Raw genomic sequence first — 9,579 nt, 5'->3', positions numbered from 1 at the left:
TCCGCTAGTTTCCAGGCGAATACTTCTCGGTTAGCCCTAAAGAAGTTGACGAGCGCGCTTTCCTATTTATCACCCAGCCCTGTTCCGATTAGGGTGATTTTGGAAGAATCGCCCTCCTAAAGCTGGATGGCCTTGACGCCCACATTGTGGGGTGGTCTTGGGGCAGATTAGTTTTCCTTCTTTGTGGGCATCTCCATACCTGACTGAGAAAACTGTTTAGCTACCACGAGTACTTCGCCTGGAGCATCTAGCAAGTGGTTGGTGGAAGCGTAGGTGATGGCTTCCTTTTCACATTCGAATGATTTCTGGAGATCGCCATGGAGTGAGAGAACTCCCATCATGCCTGGCATCTTAAGTAGCAGGTAGATGTAATGTGTGATGGCCATGAATTTAGCCAAGGCAGGGCGTCCCAGGATGGCATGATATGAAGATTCGAAATTGGCCACCTCGAACTTGATGAGCTCCACGCGGCAATTGTCCTTGGTGCCAAATGTGACCGGGAGTGTAACGGTGCCGATCGCGGTAGAAGAGTTGCCTGGAACGATGCTCTAGAATGAGGCCTTGCTTGGAGTCAGTTTGTCAGCGAGGACCAGTCCCATCTTTGATAAAGTACTCATGAACAGGAGGTTGAGTCCGCTTCCACCGTCGATAAGTACTTGGGTTAGCCGAGAGCCCACCACAACAGGGTCCAAGACTAGCAGAGTCCTACTCCATCATGGTCGGGTATTTTCCTTTTACATCGACTAGTTCTACTTCTATACGAGCAGCTACATGCGAGGTAAAGAACATTCCATGTGCTATCCTTTACTCTAGAATATTCCACGCCTGTGAACAGTCCCGCTACCCCGGGTCTGACCTACTCTTCACTACATCTACTCTTACAGACCTACGCTTGTCTTACTAATTATACTTGAATTCCCAGCCTTTCAAATGAAAGGAAGGAGAATCGAGTAGTTTTTAGGCTCTCATGCCTACCTAATTTTACTTGAATTTTCAGTCTTTCAAAGGAAAGGAAAGAGAATCAAGTAATTTTTTAAAGCTCTTACGCTTAACGGATGCTATTAGGATCCATTTTGTCCTCGTAATGGACCCTCTACTCATATATCCAACCTTTCAATGAAAAGGAATAGGATAAGTTCGAGTAGTTTTACTGGCTATTATGCCTATTTGATCCTACGGGATCAACTTCGTCCTTTTAAAGAACACTTTACTTCAATTCCTAGTCTTTCAAAGGAAAGAAAGGAGAATCGAGTAATTTCTTAGGCTCTTATACCGACTTAATCCCAAGGGATCCACCTTGTCCTAATAAAGGACACTCTACTCGAATTCCCAGCCTTTTAAAAGAAAGGAAGGAGAATCGAGTAATTCTTAGGATACTATGCCTATTTGATCATAAGGGATAGACATTGTCTTGATAAAGGACGCTTTACTCGAATTCCCAGCCTTTCGAAAGAAAGGAAGGAGAATCGAGTAGTTATGAGGCTCTTACGTCTAAAAAGATCTTAATGGATCGACCTTGTTCTTAAACAAGAATACTCTACTCGAATTCCTAGCCTTTCAAAGGAAAGGAAGGAGAATCGGGTAATTCTTAAGATACTATGTCTATTTGATCCTAAGGGATCGACATTGACTTGATAAAGGACGCTTGGCTCAAATTCCCAGCCTTTCAAAGGAAAGGAAGGAGAATCGAGTAGTTATTAGGCTCTTACGTCTAAAAAGATCTTAATGGATCGACCTTGTTCTTAAACAAGAACACTCTACTCGAATTCCCAGTCTTTCAAAGAAAAGGAAGGAGAATCGAGTAATTCTTAAGATACTACATCTATTTGATCCTAAGGGATCGACATTGTCTTGATAAAGGACACTTTACTCAAATTCCCAGCCTTTCAAAGGAAAGGAAGGAGAATCGGGCAGTTATTAGGCTCTTACATCTACAAAGATCTTAAAGGATCGACCTTGTTCTTAAACAAGAACACTCTATTTGAATTCTCAGCCTTTCAAAGAAAAGAAAGGAGAATCGAGTAGGATCTCGCCGACTATCCACTTGAATTCCTAACCTATTCAAATTAAAGGTATAGGAATTGAATGGCTGCGGGTCGCCACGCTAATTTGATCCTAATGGATCAATCTTGTCCGAATATAGAACATCTTACTCGAATTCCCTGACTTTCAAAGGAAAGGAAGAGAATTGAATAGCTTTTAGGCTATAATGCCTACCCAATTTCTATGGACAGAATACTCCTCGATTTCGCATCATCGGCCAAATGACCATCATCTTTAAGCCTATTCAGGAACGTTGCACGTCGTATTAACACCACAAGCAACACATAAAGACTACATGAGCTGAGTTTTCTGAGTTATCCTTACAAAGAGAGTAATACAACATAAGTCATATTGTATCAACATTTAAAAAAATATATACAAAGACATCTCAAATTCATGCTAGCTGATTCATGGCTCTGCGCTCGGCTCCTGCTCTAGGATGTCCATGATCCTATCAGCTACTGGCTTCACCTCTTCTACAAAGGTGGTAAATTTTTCTTCTGAGCACTCAACAGAGATGCCCTCCCCTAGTGGAACAAGGTTTGCCTGCGGCCAGTAGAATTTTACCAACTCGAGTACGTGAGACACATAGCCTCGGGTGGTATTCGAGAGGTACTTCATGATTTTCTGTGGAGCCCCTTGTAGTTTCTCCAGAGTTTGGTCTTCCCGAGTACCCTTCTCGGGTGGATCCACCATGTCCACCACAGCCTGCGCAGCAGCCTTCAGCTCACCTAACTCCTTCTCATGGAGATCTTTTTCCTCAGCCATACTCTTGATTTTCTGCAGAGTCTCGGCGAGCTATTTATCAGCATCCCTCGGCATCTTCTCGAACCTCTCCATTTCATCTATATGACGGTACACAAGGTTCTTTAAGTCAGTCACTAGCTCTTCCTTAGTTTCTAACAAATTTTTTATCTCTGCATGAATATACGACTATAAGCAATCACAAATGATGGAGAGAACTTCGTCCGACTACTTCAACACAAGGAAAATAAAGATAAGAAATTTACCTTTATGTTTCTTTATAATTGACTTATTTTTCTCTTGCAGCGACTTGTTTCTCTCTTGGAGAGCTTCTTTGTCCTTTACAAGTTGTGGCACTTGTTGTTTCAAGAGCTGGTTTTCTTAAGCTTGCTCAGCCACTTCTCCAACTCCTGAGACTACAGCATCATAATTGGCCAGTTCCTACATTCAAAGGAGCATATCATGTAACCAGTCGATTGCAAAGATAAGTACTCGACAAAGAGGATACTTACAGCTACAAATTTCTGGCATTCTGACAAATTTTCTTATATTAATTTTATCCTATCCGCCGATAGCGGGAAGTCTTCTGCAGGAACTTCCTCAGCTATTGGCAAACGGGCCACGTCACTCTCTGCATCAGCACCCATAATTGGTTGCTCTTCAGGAGCTTGTGGCTGATCTGCTGACCGAGTGCTCCATCAAGATAAACAAAAAGGCAAGAGAAAAGAATCGAGATCTAAAGGAGATGGCAATATTGGCTCACCTAATAGGATCTCAGGCGCCTCCAATAGCACCAGGGCATCATTTCCTCCTAGAGACGCCTTCCCAGCTCCAGATGGTTCTCCCTTCGCCGAGCTCGCATGGGCCTCCTCAGTAGTGGGCGCTGGGAGGACGGAGCCAATCGCGGCCTGGAGAAGGGAAGTAGCCGACGCCAAAGCAGCGGAGTCATGCGCGGGGGCTGGCGATGTGACGGACGGATCCGTTATACCCAGCCCCAAATTAGACGCCTTGCTGCAAAAAGAGAGAAGAACGACAAAATAAAGCACTTGCAAAAAAAAGAGAGGGGAGAATTCAGAACTTACCAAGCAGATCTCCTGATCGGGAGCTTTCTAGCCTTGAGTAACTTTGGGACTGGTATAGTCACCATAGCACTCGATGTAGCTTGCCCTCCGGCAGCCGAGGCCGGAGATCCCTGCTGGGGACCTGTATGACCTTCTCCACCCGCAGGAACAGTCTACAACCCTGAGGGAACACCTTTGGAAGTACCCGCCGGGATCAGTTGATCCGGCAGGGTCACTCCACCACCACTCGCCGGAATTGCTGCTCTGGCAAGATGGTCATGCTATCTCTTGATGGATCCACTGGACTGGAGGATACATCGTTACCCACTCCAACATCATCCCCAGTACATCCTGTCCTAGACCTCGTTGACCTTGGACTATAAAAAAAGGGGGGTCAGGCAAATAAAACTTACAAAAGTTGATGGCGAACCTTATAGCCAAAAAAATGCATACCTGGCTTCTTTAGACGAAGATGTCTTACGCTTACGCGTAGTATTCCTGGGTGCTTTGGGATGGCTGCCCGCCGAATCCCCTTCAGCATAGGAACTCCCACCACCTCCAGCACCAGACTCCTCCTCAACGTCTGCAGATGGGGAGCTTAGATCAGAATAAGAAACTACTATGGTGTCAGTAGACTTAACGGCTTGTTGACGCCTTCTTTGAACAATTGGGTCATGCGCACTTGGACGAAGATGAGTAGGGTGTGTGATCTCTGGAAGAGGAGGACTGCTTCGATATACATTTATATCATCCTGCAACAGAAATGTACACATCAACACATAACACACAACAAAAAGCACTCGATTTGCTCAAATCAAAAGGTTTTACATACCTCTTTTGGTGGATTGTTTATGGTATAGGATTGCGGCACCATCAGAAGACCATATACCACGTCAAGTACTCGACGTACTCGACGCATTGCTTCACTCTCTGATATTCTTTTGGAAGATAACCGAGATATATCTTCCATTCCTCTATAATAAAAGCTAAAATGGCTTCGTTGTTGTAAGGGTTGGATCCTTCTCGCTATCCAGGACATCATAACTGATGCCCCAGTCAGGTTCTTCTTTCTCAAATTTTTGATCCAATCCAACAACTCGTTGACTTGGGACATACTCTCAGACTCAGCATTCCATTCTCCACAATGCCGTGGAGCACCAGGTGTCCTATCTGGCAGGGCCGGGGCATGGTTCTCGGCATAAAACCACTTGTCCTTCCAGTCAATCACTTTGCCAAGCAGTTTATACGGGATATAAAAAATTTTCCTGCCCTGGCGCAGCTGAAGACCAGCGTCTCCTACCACTGCTATGTCTTTTTTGCTGGGTTGTGGCTTGAGGTGGAAGAAATACTTGAAGAGATCAAAATGGGGTTCGATCCCCAGGAAAGTTTCGCACAAACGGACGAAAAAAGAAATGTGAAGGATGGAGTTTGGGATCAAGTTATGCGCTTGAATCCCCCAGTAAAAAAGAAGGCCACGGAAGAAATCAGATGTTAAAATTCCAAATCTGCAAATCTGCGTTCAACAAAATAAGAAAAGAGAACTATCTCGTTCGTTTCTTCGAATGGACAAGTGTGCCCTAAAGCAGAGCGCCACTTGATAGTCTCCTGGGGTTGCAGAAGACATTCATCAACAAGGGAGAGAATGTCAGATTCGGTGCACTTACTTGCTAGCCATCCGTCATCCAACAACGGAGCGCTGCTAGCCGCCTCCTTCTTCTTCCCCTTTCCAGTTGACTTTTTGGGAGCCATGCGGAAGTTCACAGATCTCTTCGCACGCATGCACTCGGGACCTCTGAGTCTGTAGCGAAGAGGGCGCTGCAAGATTTTGGGGATTCAAGCGAAAAGATTGGAGAAGATGAATGGGCTCAAGAACAAATCTACTCTCAGCGTCTGTGGAAGCAGAAATCCTTGTGGCGGCTAGAGCAGTGGGTGAAAACGTAAACTCACCGCATGGTTAAGTAAATAGTAGTGGTGTCACCGCACGGTTAAGTAAATAGTAGCAGTGGCAATTTGATAAATAGTCAGAAGACAAAGCGACATCTCGCATGATTTACTGAGCGGTAATTCAGGGGTATTTTAGATATTATTTTCTGTTTAACCATTTTTTCTGGGACTTTGTTTGAAAAAAGGAGGTTTTTTAGACTGCAAAATTTAAATTTTCTATCTATACCATTAGAATAAATTTAATTCCACAAATTCTTGATCCTTAATTCTAAATCTTGGGATTTCGATTCAAGGCTCGGGAGTTGCGGGATGTGTGTCATTAATGGCCAAATTTTTTTTGAATTATGGAAAAATAAAGGAAAAGACAGATTTGACACTCAGCTTGATTCTTCGATTCAATCTAAGACTCGGGGGCTACTTCATATGGAGCGCGAGTTCATCGCGCACCATATGCAGCTGCAGGTGCTTGCTTCAGTAGTGACGCTATTCCTTTTGGCTTGTTTAATTCGTGGGATTCGGGGTTAATTTGTTTTGTGTTCCACGGCAGCTTGTTGTGCTCTATGTGGATCTCAAGCTCGACGAGAGCTACACGCCGAGCAAGATCTCCATCCGGGCCAGGGATGGCTTCCACAACCTCAAGGTACTCCTTTTGACCACGACATCGTTTAACAATGTTCACAAGCAATGGATTGTACATGTTGATTGATTGGTCCAACTTATGTGCAGAGAGCTGAGCGTGGACATACATTCTTGAGTTTTAAAGCATGTGAAAGACTAATTTTTTTTCTTACTTTGCCTTGTTATTTAACTTGGTTGAAAACCGGAAACTATGGTAATACTGTAACTGTAACTTAGTGCTTTGAAGAGACTGCCAAGCCCAAGCAGTGCTTCCATCAGTCCATCGTTTGTTCCTTTTAGATTTACTTGCCCTCTATACTTATCTGATAGTCTGAATTAAAAGAGCTTTTATTATTTTCATACCAATCATATGATCTGAAGGGATGGATGAAGATTTGGAACAAAGCTTATTAGGACCTGACAGGAGTGAAGAAGCCAAAGCGGCATGAGCATGGTATGCTCCACTTGCCTGTTCTTCTGCTCTATGCTCCACTTGCCTGTTGTTCTGCTCTACCGAGAAGTCATGTCAATTGACTTCATATCCTTGATGTCATACTCTTATCCTACTACTAAAAAGAATGTGAGGGTGGCATATCCTTGGTGTTTGTAGTCTCATTAATATTTGTTTATTTTTCTGCTGTGGTTGATGCTGTCCTCAGAAGATGGTTTGCTTTGTTGTTCTACATGTGAAGTAGTTCTACAAAATGATGATGCTATAATCAGTAGGAGAAATTTGATATGTATTAGAAGACTATTAAGAGATTGGTCTATTCAGAAACTTGACCAACACTTTAGCAGTACTGGGCACGTAAAGAAATGATGGCCTTCTTATTAACTTGTTTCATTAGTCAGTTAACTTGTTCTATATTTTGCTGCATTAATCAACTTTGAGCATGCCAACTATACTTTAAGCTAACATTTCTCAGTGAAGCTTACTGAACTTTTTGCTATTGTGAATGACCTAATTTCCTATCTTCAGGGATGGACTTTTCATTATTGCAAGTTACAGTAGTGTGGACACATGCTTTCTTATAATACAAAATTATGCATCCACCACATACTGTATGACATTCATATACACAGTGCTAATTCTGTGGTGAATTCTATTGCTGATTGTATTAAGTTTGGACAATGGCAACAGTCTGCGTATCCTTCATTGATGTACTACACAGAACAAAGATATCAAATGGAGTGCGATATGCATCATTCCTGATAGAGTACATGGAAAACTACTAATAGGGTTGTGAAGCAGTTACATTCCTAATAGATTTTTTTCTTCTGCATCAATGCATCATGGAATCACCAACATACATGCTAACATTTCATTTGCTTTCTGGAATCAAGTTGCAGCTGGAACACTTTAGTTTGGCAAAAAGTGAGAGACCGAGCTTCAGTTGTTATGACGATGGTCCCTTTTTTAGAGAACCAGTACTGGTATTGCTCTTGGTTTATAGCAATTAATCTGATGTTGTTAGTAACACATGAACTGGATCACTAATCAGTTAATGATGAAATATAATGCATTAGGAATGTTGCTAATCAAACAGACACATTATATCTAATGCATTTGAGGCTTTTGCTTTACATGGTCCAAATCAGTGCTTTTACTCAAATATTTCACGTTCATTCTCATCAACTTGATGTCGACAGGTTGGTTTTAAATGACTGGTGCATTACATCTTTAGCTCTGCAAATGGTCTCACTCATAATGTCCTACCAATCATATTCTACATGTGGTCATGTTTGTTGTATATTCTCCACAGTTTACTATTGATTATATGAATGTCACCAAAGGTAATGCTGTAACTACTACGAAATGATTTTAATTTTGGCTTCTCTGAATTTCTAGGCAATTGGTGTGTTCTACAATTTTTTACAGGCTGATGTGTGCTACGAAGAGTGCTTATATCTCTCTCAACACCAGGTAATGTTTGCTTTATTCTTTCAGTCTGAATTCTTGCAGATTAAATCAAAATATTATCTTTTTCTGCTTTGGTCTAAAGTATATTTCCTGAATGAATATGCTTAATTGATTTTGTATAAGTAGTTTTCTCCGAAGTATTGAAGTGTTAAGTGACATAATTATTTTCAGTTTATTTGAGGGAGGGCCTTCTGTAACCGGCGCTGCTCCCTTGCTTGCTGTAATTTTATGAAACAGATTCATTATTGTCCCATGGCGGTGGTATTTTCTTGTATGTGTCGCAATCAGTCACGGGAGTCCCATCATTACAAGCTGCATTCTATGAACCTGAACCTTATGTTGGAGGATTCAGTCCCGTTTTAGGCAATTTGAAACTCCATCTAGGTGGACATAATGAAAATTAGAACAAATTCTAATGCCCGAGCCTATACTTAATAGTTCAGTTAGCTGTTAGCGCTACGAGGAAAAAGATATTGAACCTTACAACGTATCTGTTTGCACTAGGTAACTACTCTAGCACCCCCATCACCGCCGGTTCGTAAGGAGCATCACCAATGGTTCGGGAGGCGTTGGATTTATGTCGTTGGTGATGAGAGGGCTATCACCGCCGGTTCTAGAACCGGCGGTGATGGATGTGCTATCACCGCCGGTTATTGTAGAACCGGCGGTGATGGGTGGCGCATCACCGCCGGTTAAAAAACTGTTGTTTAGAACCGGCGGTGATGACTATTTTCCAACTAAAAAAAATATATTCAGATATCAATAATACAACATTTGTATAGCATATATAATACATAATTATTGCAGCAGAATTGAACCATAAGATATTATACATTGAAATCAAATGAGAGAGTTCAAACATCATAATAAAAAATATAGAGTCCACGCATCAAGTTTAAGAACATCTAGTCCATACACCAAATATATTACAATGCTTGACAAGAACGATACGATCTAGACATTACACCTAGATTATGCTGTACTCAGATCCTGGCTTCACCACGTAGTCCACAAGCCATCCAGCTAGTTCTTCTTGAAGTGCTACTAGCTCGCCCATGAGCAATTCACGTGAATCCAACTCAGTGTTCTGAAAAAAAATGACACAACAACAAGATATTAGACAAGTTAGATAATTCAAGACACAAGAACATATATCAATTAACCATTTCATATAAACCATTTCGGCACTTCTGCAATCGCCGGTGTAGCAGTGCATGTAATGCATTACATAGAACCCACAGTGATCGT

General features: G+C 42.1%; 1 long non-coding RNA gene across 1 annotated transcript; it reads right to left on the bottom strand.

The window, feature by feature from the left end:
• Nucleotides 1–9,135: 9,135 nt before the first annotated feature.
• LOC120644480 lies at nucleotides 9,136–9,579 on the bottom strand. Its single transcript, XR_005663770.1, has 2 exons — nucleotides 9,509–9,579; nucleotides 9,136–9,418 (listed from the first exon to the last, which is right to left on the bottom strand). It is a non-coding gene; the product is annotated as an uncharacterized LOC120644480 (long non-coding RNA).

The sequence above is a fragment of the Panicum virgatum genome, chromosome 8K, assembly GCF_016808335.1.
Source record: "Panicum virgatum strain AP13 chromosome 8K, P.virgatum_v5, whole genome shotgun sequence".
In the NCBI taxonomy this organism is placed as follows: Eukaryota; Viridiplantae; Streptophyta; class Magnoliopsida; order Poales; family Poaceae; genus Panicum; species Panicum virgatum.
This window is presented reverse-complemented; position numbering and strand designations above follow the sequence as displayed.